This window comes from Triturus cristatus, chromosome 10, assembly GCF_964204655.1.
Source record: "Triturus cristatus chromosome 10, aTriCri1.1, whole genome shotgun sequence".
Taxonomy (NCBI): Eukaryota; Metazoa; Chordata; class Amphibia; order Caudata; family Salamandridae; genus Triturus; species Triturus cristatus.
In genome coordinates, this window is record NC_140593.1 from 629,982,902 (window position 1) to 629,995,132 (window position 12,231).

Genomic DNA, 12,231 nt, shown 5'->3' on the forward strand with positions numbered 1-12,231 from the left:
ATACGGACGGCCACATGGTGAGGATGTGTATTATTTTAAAATGGCATTTCTTGTGCACAAAGGCTGAGAAAAATGTAGACTCTAACATTGATTTGAAACCGCACGACCCTTCACAGCAGCACCGGAAGCAGAACTCTGAACGGAACATTTAGAATGTCGTAGGCCCTCGGTGTGACATCACGAGATCCAGGGGACAAGAATACAAAGGGGTCTTGCACGGGGGAGGCCGCCACTGCAGCAGAGAGATCGTTCGTCATTAAACGGTGGCAGTTGGGGGCGGGGGGTGTAATTTTACTGACACGTGAATGGATCCGTTTTAGTGACGTGATAGTTAATTATTCCTAGAAACTGGATATTGTCCACATTCTTCAACCCCCCCCCCCCCTCCCCCCCTCCCCCGTAATCCGGGAGTGCGTGGTTTCACCGACGGATTAGTGATGTCATGGTGACATGTTGAAAGTTTTTCATTGTGACGCATCCTTTGTATAATAAAAAGGCTTGTAACCTGGGCGCTGCAGCATTCAGCGCTGGGGCAGGAAGGATAAGGGCTGGAGACTTAAGATGGTGACAAAAAGGAAGTCGCCAAGGAGTGGGGACAACAAGGGAACAAGGTGAGTGAATAAATCCAATGAAAACTGATATGAAAACCGAACTGAAGAATGAATTCAAATTCACTTGAAAATCCGAAACTGCCCTAACCCTTCATTTCGTTACGTAGCCCACCCTGAGGGTCCTCCCAACTCCAATCATCCCTCCGCCAATCAATTCCTCCCTTCGCTCCCCACTTCCCCTCTATTCCCATCCCTCCCTTTTATTCCTAACCCTCACCCTCTCCCTTCAATTCTGTTTGATTTCTTTCTATACACCCTCTATTTTCCCATCACTTTTTTCCTCTCACCTCCACAGCCTTTCTCTGCCTTATCCCTCTCTTCCTCTCACTTTATATAATTTCCCTCTGCTATTTTTTCCTCCCATTACCTATTTTCACCTATCTCTTTCCTTGCCTGTTATCCACCCTCTGTTCCTCTAGCCTCCCCTCTACCAACCTTCCCTAAACTTCCTGCTTCCTTTTATTTCTATCTCTTCTCTTCTGTTCTAGTCCTCCTCTATTCTCCTGTACCTCTGAGCCATTCACCTTCCATTCCATCTGTCAACTTTTCCCTAACCTTTCCAGTGGCTGCCGCTTTTGAAAGTAGTGGTAGGACGAGGGGAAAGGGGGGGCTCAATTAAAAAAAACAAGTTTGCTTACCTGAAGGGCCACTGCCTCTCCTCCTTCCGACGCAGGAAACAGGAAGCACACAGGCCCCCAGACTCCCCTAAGCACACAGGCCCCCAGACTCTCGTAAGCCAATCATGACTTTACTGTCACCAGCATGACAGCAGCATTATGATTGGCCTGAGCGCCGTGGTTCGGCGATCGGCTAGGGACTGGAAGCCTGTGCATGTTCTCCACCTGGTGTGCATGTTCTCCACCCAGGCTGTGCAACACAGCCGGGTGGAGAGCACGCTAAGTGCGCATGATGGTTTAGCTGGCTCAAGACAGCCGGCCAAACCGCCATGCACACTCACATTAAACCACTCCTCCTCCATCTATCTCCCTGTGACACAGCCCAGCCCTGCACTGCCATAACCTGGCACGGGCTCCATTGAGACAAATAAGAGGATAATTAACAATAGTACCGCGGTGCACTCAAATTTCCAATGATAGAATTTTTTTTCCTAGTTTTCTCAATGTGCGTCCCTGTCCTAGAGCTGTATCTGAAAACGATTTGGGAAATTCTTATGTACCAATTGTGTCTTGGTACTTGTAAAATATTTTTAACCCAATGCATTTCAGGTCATTGGCGACCCTTCCTCAGGAGTCTCATCATGACAGTCCAACTGACTTGAACATTGTGCGTTCTGGCTTAGGAGACTGGAAATGCTCTTGAGAGAGAGAAGGGTCACCAATGACCCAAAATGCATTGGGTTTAAAATATTTTACAGTCTAAACTGCAAAAAGTACCAAGACGCAATTGGTACATAAGAATTTTCCAAATCAATGACTAAAAGGAAATAATTGAATCATTGATGACTTAGAACTAATTGGAAAGTATCTTCAATAAACTCTCCAAATCTAAAAAAGAAAACAGAACGGTTTTCATGATAAGTGCTCCCCTCAGCTGGGCAGCGGCTGTTCCAAACCTGGCACCCCTGTAGCCAAATACGAGGATAATAATATAACGTTATTAACATTTTATTTTTCCTTTTACAAACAGTGAGGTGACGCTCCTCCGCCTTAGCTGAGGAGCCACCCCTGATCCTTCCACCCACACTTCTTCCCTTCTGTTCTCTTCACCCTCTTCAATGCCGTCAGTTCATTTCCCTTAAATTTCCCCAACTCTTCCCCATTGCTTCCATTCCTCTTCAATATCCTTCACATCCTTCCTTTTTTGATGACCCTTTTCTCTATTCCCCCTGCTTCTATTTTTCATGAAAATGAATGGCAAAGAAGAGATCCCCTTCACTTCAATTTCATTTTTTGCCTCATTTCATTTATTTTCCTAATTTCCTATCTCAACAGTTTCTTTACTGTTACCTTTCTCTTTTTTACCCTTTAATCTCCCTCACTTGCCCTGCCAACCCTGTCCTTTATTGCCATAAACGTTCTTCTCCTAGGCTTCCATCTCCTCTCCTCTCATCTCCTCTCTTTTCTTTTCCTTTCCTTTCCTCTCCTCTCCTTCCCTTTCCTTTCCTTTCACATTCCTACCCATTCAGTCCCCTTCCCTTCCATTTTGTTCCCTTCCCGTCCACCATCCATTTGTTTTGCTCCCCTTCCACATCATTCATTTCCCTCCCAATCCTACTCTTACCCCTTTCCTATCCTTTCCCTCTCCATCCTAAACTTCGTCTTTCCCCTTCCCCTTTCCTTTTTCTCTCATCTGCTTAACCTTTCCCCTTCCTTCTTTTTACTTGTCCTTTCCCTTATTTTGCTTCCCTTTCCCCCTTCCTTCTGTTTTTTAATGTATTTTACTGTCATTCCTTTTTAATTTTCTTTCTGTTCCTTCCTTATCTTCTCCTTTACCACCCCCCTATTTCATTTCCTTTCTGCACACTTCCTTTCTCTTTCCTTCCCATGTCTTCCCATTTTTTCATTTTCTTTCTTTTCACTGCCTTTGCTTTTCCATTTCAATATCACGTTATCTTTCCTTTCTATCCATTCTTTGCCTTTTGTTTGCTTTCCATTCCCTCAGCCCTTCCATCCCTTCCACTCCTTTCCTTTCCTTCCTAAATATTCATTTTCACCTCTTTCCCATCCTTTCTCCCATCATCCTATTTATCCTTTCCTTCCCTTTCCTTTCCTTTCCCTTCCTTATTCCTCCCTATTCGGTCCCCATTATTTCCCTTCTCTTCCCCTCAATCTTCCATTCTTTTTCCTCCTCTTCCACTTCTTTTCTTTCCCTTCCAATCCTACTCTTTAACATTTTCCCTTTGTTATTTTTCTCTTCCTTTCCCTCATCATGCTTCCCTTTCTTTCCCCTTCCTTCTTTTTAGTGTATTTCCTTTCCCCTTCCTTTCCCTTCCTCCTTACTATTCATTTCCTCACCCCTGCTGTACCCTTTAGCTCCCCCATTCCATTACTTTTCCTTCCCCTCCTTATTTTCCCTTTCCTTTCATTCCCTTCCCTTTCCCTCTCCCATTCCCTTTCCCTTTCCCTTTCCCTTTCCTTCCCCTTCTTATTTTCCTTTCCTTCCCTTTCCCTCTCCCTTTAACTTTCCCTTTCCCCTTCCCTTTCCCTTTCCCATTCCTATTCCCTTTCCCTTCCTTTTCCCTTTCTCCCTTCCTTTCTCTTTCCTTTCCTTTCTCTTTACCATTCCTTTCCTTTCCCTCAACCCTTTCATTCCTGTCCCTTCTCTTCCACTTTCATCATCTTCCTTTCATCTACCTTCCCTCCTCTTCCTTTCTTTGTCTTTTCCTTTTCCCTTTCCTTTTTTCTTCCTTTCATTTCCTTTCCTTTCCCAACCTTTCTTTTCACACTCCATTACTTTTCCTTTCCTTCTAATTGTTTCTTTTCCCTGCCAATACTACACTTTCCATTTCCTACCTTTTTTCATGTCTTTTCTCACATCGTGCTTTCCTTTCACCCCTTCCTTCTTTTTAATATATTTCCTTTTCCCTTCCAACTTCCCTTCCTTTCCCTACCTTACTTTTCTTTTCCTTTCCCCCCCCTCTGTTCTGTTTCCTTTCTGTCCACTTCTTTTCTTTTTTATTTCCTTTCCTTACACTTCCCTTTCAACATCTTTCTTTTGTCTACCTTTGCTTTCCCTCTCCATATAATCTTATCTTTCCTTTCCTTCAACAATCCATTACTTTTTTCATTTTCATCCACTTCCTCTTCATTCCATTCACTCCCTGTCCTATTCTTTCCCCTTCCTTCCCTTTTCCCTATCTTTTAACCTTTTCCCCTCCTTCTTTTTTTCTGTTCTTTCCCCCATGTTGCTTCCTTTGACCTCTTCTTTCTTTGTAATGTAATTTCCACTCCTTCCCTCTTCCTCCAACCTTTCCTTCCTCTTCCTTTCCTTTCTTTTCCTTTCCAGTTGCTTTTCTTTCCTATTCTATTCCTTTTCTTTCTCTTCCACTTCTTTCCTTTCCCTCTCAAGCCTATTATTTCCACTTTAATATCCTTTCCTCCCCATCCTATTCAATCTCCTTTCTCCTTTCCCTTTCCTTCTTTTTCCTGTCTGTTCCCTCATCTTATTTCCCTTTCCTTTCCCTTCCCTTTTTAAATGTATTTCCCCCTCCCTTTCCTTTCCCTTCCTTACGTTTGTTTCCCTTCAACTACTTTCCTTTCCTTCTCAATCCTACTCTTTCCACTTCCCTATCCTTTCCCTTCCCTTCCCTTCCCTTCCCTTTCTTTTTTTCCTTTTTCTTTTCCTTCTATATTCCTCCCTATCCAGTCTCCATTATTTCCCTTCCTCCCCTTTCCCTTGCCTTCCCCTCAATCTTCCATTCCTTTTCCTCCTCTTCCACTTCTTTCCTTTCCGTTTCCCTCCCAATGCCACTCTTTCATATTTGTTATTTTTCCCGTCCTTACCCTCATCTTGCTTCCCTTCCCCTTCCATCTTTTGAATTAGTTTCCCTCTCCATTTTCTTTCCCTTTCTCCTTACTATTCCTTTCCTTCCCCCTTCTGTAGCCTTTAATTCCCATATTTCCCTCCCCTTCTTTACTTCCCTTTCCTTTCGTTTCCAATTCCTTTTCTTTCCTCTTCCATTCCTTTTCCACTCCTTGCACTTGTTTCCTTTCTTTTTCAGTCTTATTCTTTCCACTTTCTTATCTTTTCCCTGACAATCCTATTCCTTCTCCCTTCTTTTTCCCTTTCCCTCATCTTCTTACCCTTTCCCTTTCCTTCTTTTTCCTATCTGTTCCCTCATCTTATTTTCCTTTCTTTTCCTTTTTTAAAATGTATTTTCCCTCCCCTCCCTTTACTGTCCCTTCCTTACGTTTGTTTCCCTTCAACTTCTTTTCTTTCCCTCTAAATCCTACTCTTTCCACGTCCCTTTCCCTTTCCTTTTCCTCTTCCTTTACCTTCTATATTTGTCCCTATTTGGTCCCTATTATTTCCCTTCCCTTTCATCCCCTTTCCTTGCCTTCCCCTCAATCTCCTATTCCTTTTCCTCCTCTTCCAATCCTTTCCTTTTGTTTCCTTTCCTGTACCCTTTAATTTCCCCATTTCATTACCTTTCCCTCCCCTCCTTCCTTTTCCTTTCCTTTGCTTTCCTTCCCATGTCCACTTCCTCTTCCTTTCCTTTCCCTCAAACTTTAAAATCCTGTCTCTCATCTTCAACTCCTTGTCACAGCAGAGAGTAGGTACTAACCTTAAGCCGGGTGCAGCAGGAGCGATGCTGGACGTAAGCAACCCTTTCCCCTTTTTTGTGTGGCCCTCCTGTGAGTAAAGATATATTTTACCTCTACAGCGAAGACCACAGAGAGGGGGGAAAGGGAAAAAAGGGATAAACGAAACAATAAAGAGGAGGCAGTTGGGATCTTGGGAAGACGCTTGGGAGTTGGAACATTCACTCCCTCAACCGTCCTTCGTTCCTGCAGAAAAGACACACACAACAGACTATTAGTGTGGCCCCTTTCCCTCCCACAGCGGTGTAATACAATGTAGCATGAAGGAACACACGCTGTATATCTGCCCCAAGCATTCAGGAGTCATCAGACATAGAAAATAAGAAGAAGGAAGCAGGAAATCCTGCCAAGGAGTGAGGTACTTATCTCCCCTTCAGGAACGTCAAGGGCCTCGAAGTAGCGGTCTTCCTCCATTGGGGTAACCACCAACTTGCGTTTGCCAGAGCAGTATATGCGGCGCGTGCTCCTGCACATTGACGCCGAGAAATTCCCAACCATGTAGTGCGTGTCAGAGTTCTAACATCCGAGCCTTTTAGCGGCTCCTAGGGGAGTAAGGGACAACAGAAATAGCGCTCCTATGCGCACGTGTGTAGCCAACCGCCACGTAACGGTGTTTTTCCGTGTCTGAGCTTCTCACCAGCTCTCCGCTGTGATGCAAATGAAAAAACAATAAGTGCTCCTGCGCGTGTGTGTGGCCCACCGCTATAGCAGCGGTATAATACAATGTGAGAGCCTCTCACCGGCTCTCCTAAAATAGAGTCATTAGCTCTCCTATGCGCTCGTACGATCAAGGCAGCGGCCGAATGGACGTTCACGTAAGAGCCTGTACCGGCTCCTCTGTAACGCTGGCAAAGGAAGCGGGATGCACGCGCACCGCTTCCGGCGGCGTGAGAATGGGCGGCTGCCCGGGGTCACTCTTTGGTGCTCACACGCCCCCTACGTAAGAGCATAGGATGGCGGGTTACGGGTTTCAGCTCCTGCGGCTGAACCCGTCTGACGGTGATTCTGTGGGCACGTTTCGTTGCGTTTCTCCGGCAAGTCTCGGCTCTTACTTCCAGGGTTTCCTCAGTTTGCAAGTTCCCAGGATAGCGGGAGACATCCAACGGGTTTGTCGAGATCCTTCAACGGTCAGAGTCATCAGGTGACGAGCCCCGTGTACTGGGAGGGAGGTGGTTAGATAGGGAGGCCTGAAAAGCGAGGTAGGACAAACACAAACTCTGTGGCAGGCATTCCGGGCGGTGTAGTGCTGCATTCATCCCCCATGCACCCTACATTATAGGCGCGCCGTGACAGAACCCCCTCTCAACGACCGCCGCCTCGGCGGTCCACCAGGCTTAGTAGGGAAGCGTCTGTGGAATCGTCTGAGGATGTGTGGACAATGTAAGTGTGTTACAGGTTCCCAGGACCGCTCTTCTGGACCATATCCCTTCCAGTCTATGAGGTATTGCAACCTCCCTCTAACCCGTCTGAAATCAAGGATATCATGAACCTCATACTCTTCTTCCTCGTCTATTTCCACAGGGTTAGGCGTCGCCGGCCGTCTAGTGCCGGTGCGATAGGGTTGTAAGAGTGAGACGTGAAAGACCGGATGGATGAGCCATCTAGCGGGGAGCTGCAGTCTCATAGCTACCGGATTGATTATGCTAACTATGGAATAGGGTCCCACAAAGAAATGAAGGGTGAGAGAAGAAAAGGGGAGGTTGAGAGAATGGAAAGGTGAGATAAGGGAAGGGAAGGGTGAGAGAAGTGTAGGGTGAGAGAAGGGAAGGGTGAGATACGGAAAGGGTGAGAGAAGGGAAGGATGAGAGAAGGGAAGGGTGAGAAAGCAGTAGGGAAAAGTAAGGAAGAGGAAGGGAAGGGTACAGGCGGGGAAGCATGAGGGAAGGAAACGGTGGGGTAAGGGAAGTATGGGGTAAGGAAGGTAAGGAAGGGTGAGATAAGGGTTAGGGAAGGGTACTGGTGAGGGAAGGATAATGGAAGGTGAGGCTGAGGGAGGGGTGAGGGAAGAGCAAGCGTAGGTTCAGGTATATGGCAGGATGAGGGTAAGGTAAGGTAAGTAAGGCGAAGAATGATGGTAGGGTGAGGGAAGGGAAGGGAGGGAAGAGGAAGGAAGAGGAGAGGAAGGGAGAGGATGAGAAGGGAGGGGAAGGGAGGGAAGGTTTAGGGACGGAACGAATTGAGGGAAGGGAAAGCGAATTTGAGGGAAGGGAGAGGGAAGGGAAGGGAGAGGGATGGGAGATAGAGAAAGAAGGGAAGGGAGAGGGAAGAGAAGGGTGAAGGAAGGGAAGGGAAGCATGTGGGAAGGGAAGCATGGGGGAAGGGAAGGGTGAGGGAAGTGAAGAGTGAGGGAAGGTTGAGGAAGGGAAGGGAACTTGTGAGCGAAGGGAAGGGTGAGGGAAGAGTAGAAGAAAAGTTTGAGAAGGGTAGGATGAGAGAAGGATGAGAGGAGGGAAGGATGAAAGAAGGGTGAGTGAAGGGAAGGGTGAGAGAAGGAAGGGGAGGGAAGGGGGAGAGATGGGGTAGAGAAGAAAAGAGTGAGAGATGGGAAAGGAAGGGTGAGAGAAGGGAAGGGTTAGAAAAGGGTGAGAGAAGGGTGAGAGAAGGGAAGGGTGAGAGAAGGGAAAGGTGAGAGAAGGGAGGGGTGAGAGAAGGAAAAGGTGAGAGAAGGGAAGGGTGAGAGAAGGGAAGGGTGAGAGGAGGGAAGGGTGAGAGGAGGGAAGGGTGAGAGAAGAGAAGGGTGAGAGAAGGGAAGGGTGGAAGGGAAGGGTTAGAGAAGGGAAGGGTGAGATAAGGGAAGGGTGAGAAAAGGGAAGGGTGAGAAAATGGTAGGGAAAAGTAAAGAAGGGGAAGGGAAGGGTGGGGGAGGGGAAGCGTAAGGGAAGGAAAGGTTGGGGTAAGGGAAGTATTGGTAAGGGTGAAGGAAGGGTGAGATAAGAGTTAGGGAAGAGTACTGTGAGGGAAGGATAATTTTAAGGTAAGGGTGAGGGAGGGGTGATGGGTGAGGGAAGTGCAAGCTCAGAGTCAGGTAATGGGCAGGATGAGGGTAAGGTAAGTAAGGGGAAGGATGATGGTTGGGTGAGGGAAGGGAGGGGTGAGGTGGGGAAGGGAGGGGAGGGGAGGAGAAAGAAGGGGAAGGGAGGTTTAGGGAAGGAACGATTTGAGGGAAGGGAAAGGGAAGGGTGAAGGAAGGGAAGGGAAAGGAGAGGGAAGGGAAGGGAGAGGGAAGAGAGAGGGAAGGAAAGGGAGAGGGAAGGGGAGGGAAGGGAAAGAAGGGAGAGGGAAGAGAGGGAAGAGGGAAGGGAAGGGGAGGGATGGGAGAGGGAGAGGAAGAGGGAGAGGGAGAGGGAAGGGAAGCATTAGGAAAGGGAAGGGTGAAGGAAGGGAAGGGTGAGGGTAGGGAAGGGTTAGGGAAGGGAAGGGTGAAGGAAGGGAAGAGAGAGAAGTGTGAGGAAGGGAAGGGTGAGGGAAAGGAACTTGTGAGGGAAGGGAATGATGAGGGAAGGGTGAGGGAAGGGTGACAGGAGGGAACGGTGAGGGAAGGGTGAGAGAAGGGAAGAGTGAGAGAAGGGAAGGATAAGAGAAGGGTGAGAGAAGGGAAGGGTGGGAGAAGGGTAAGAGAAGGGAAGGGTGCGAGATGGGTGAGAGAAGGGAAGGGTGAGAGAAGGAAGAGAGAAGTGAAGGGCGAGAGAAGGGAAGGGTGAGAGAAGGGAAGGGAAGCTTGAGATAAGGGTGAGAGAAGGGATGGGAAGGGTGAGTGAAGGGAAGGGTGAGAGAAGGGAAGGATGAGAGAGGAGAAGGGTGAGAGAATGGTGAGAGAAGGGAAAGGTGAGAGAAAGGTGAGAGAAGGGAAGGGTGAGAGAAGGGAAAGGTGAGAGAAGGGTGACAGATGGGTGAGAGAAGGGAAGGGTGAGAGGGAATGGAAGGTTGAGAGAAGGGAAGGGTGAGAGAAGGGAAGGGTGAGAGAAAGGAAGGGAAGGGTGAGAGAAGGGAAGGGTGAGAGAAAGGACACCATTGTTGGGGTTTGCGTTCTCGCCTTCGTCTCATTACCTCCCTATCTGGCCTTTGATTGTCTTAGTTTGTCCGCTTGTGACCCCACACATAGCCATGTTGCGGCTTCCAATCTCATTCCCTTAGGGATCTGTTCCTCTGTGTTTGCCTGGCCCGCTGCTCCTGGTCCTTCGGCCTGCCTCTTCTCCGGCGATCCCCCGTGGGCTACGGCGGTGTGTTGCGGCCCTTGGTGCCTGGAAGGGGCCTCTGGCTCCCAAATGGCCTGCTGCCTGGGCCCCTGCCGACCGATTCAATGGCCCTTGAGTCTTGATTTTTGATTTTTGGGCGCCCGTCTGGACTTGAGAATCCGGTTTGCCCCTTAATCTGCCCGCAATTGAACCGGGATAAGAGAGGTTTTGCGGATTTCTGATTACTGCCTGCGAGGACCCCTGCCTGCAGCTCTACCCCTGCCTGCTCCCCTATGCAATGTATCCTATTGTTATGCGACCCTACCACTTACTGGGTCCCCTCCCGCCACCTTCTATTACATACGGTTGCAGAGGTCATCTGGTTCAGCTCGCAGCTACCCATGGCCTATCTTGGCCTGTCGTTTTGCCACTCTGCTGCCACCTATGATCCTCCACTCAATGCACCACAAAATGGCGGTGCACGAATCTGGAGCTGTGTCCCATTAACTGTTTCCGGATACCCTGACCTGAACCGGAGCCCATACTCTGAGCGCTGGGTCTACACAGAACTCCCTAATAATGTTTGGTCACTGACTACCGTCTAGGCCCTCGTATGTTTTATTTTCTTCCGCTACCTACAACTTTTACGACTATTTTGATGACTATGATTGCTTTGTAATTTGTACAGATCGACTAGGCCTCCTAATACTATTTTTATTTTATTTATGTCATGACTTCTCTTATCATTTATGCTTGTAAATGAATGCATTTATAATTTATCAACTAGGCCTCTAATACTATTTTTATCTTTATCTTACCTATGCCATGACTTCTCTTATCACTTATGCTTGTACATGCATTCAAAATTTACTGCCCTAAACTCACACATATTGCTCCCCACCTTAATATTCTACCCCCTCATCCCCCTTTATCACCCCCCCTCTTTAGTCCCCTAGCACTTATCCCCCTCCTCTCATCTCTTCTCCTTTCACCGAACCTCCCACTTTTATAAGGCTTATTACTGATTGCTTAATCCCCTTACGTCTCCCAACGAACCTCACCGACCTGTCCCCCCTCTCCTATCTTGCACTGTCCCCCCTCTCCTCCTGTACCCACTTTCAATGCATACTCCTGCCTCAGCCCCTACCTGACCTTCCCTCCCGTCTCCCTTCTAGCGCTGACCTTGCTTGTGTCCTCCCACCCCCTAATTGCCCGCATTGCCCTATTGCAACTCTAACCACCACCTCACAGACCCACCATGCCCCCCTCAATCTCACCCTCACCCCCCATGACTCTTCTCTCTCCAAACATGGTCCTAACTAATGGTCTATTCTTGACCCCCCGAATCTATCTAAAAACGCAAAAAATGTATTTGAACACAAACTCCTCATCCGAAACCCTGAAACACTTATTGTTGATAATTACATCAGCCTCACTTCCCCCATTAAAACCAATTACATCTTTTACTCTAAACGCCCCTCCAAATGGAAAAGCATCTTCCTACAATATCTCCCAATCACCAACTCAATCAAAATTCCCTATGGCTTTAAATTATCTACCACGCTCTCTCCTGCTTTTTCTGGCGAAATTAACATCTCCATTTTCAAAACGGGGAATATCCTCATTCAAGCCGCAGAATCCCACCTCACCACCTTTGAACACCACTTCAGCACCTTGACCTTCCAACTTAACAAATCCACCCCTAAACATCCCTCTTCCCAACCACATAACCCCCTTCCGCTCTCTCCCTTACTTTCTACCCCACCCTCCCCCATGCCATACCTACAGACAACACCATCCCCAATCAATAACCTCACTCCCCCCCTCCCCTGACATCTCTACAGATAACACCACTCCTCATTCGCTGACCTCCATATATCGGCTACCCCAAACTACCCTCCCTCTTCCTGATATCCCCCTACACACCCCCACTCCTAACTCCACATGCATTCTAACGTCCTGTCCTTTCCTTCTCCTAATTCTTATATTTCCAACCCGTTTCCTTCCTGCTGTCCCCACCAACCTGAATCCCTTCCTCTCCACCTTGAATCCCCTCTCATGCCACCTCTGGCCCCATCATATTCCTCTCTGAAACCACTTTCTCACTCCCTGAAATATACATCGCCCCTTAACCATGAAGCTGTCCCTCTCCTCATTCATCAC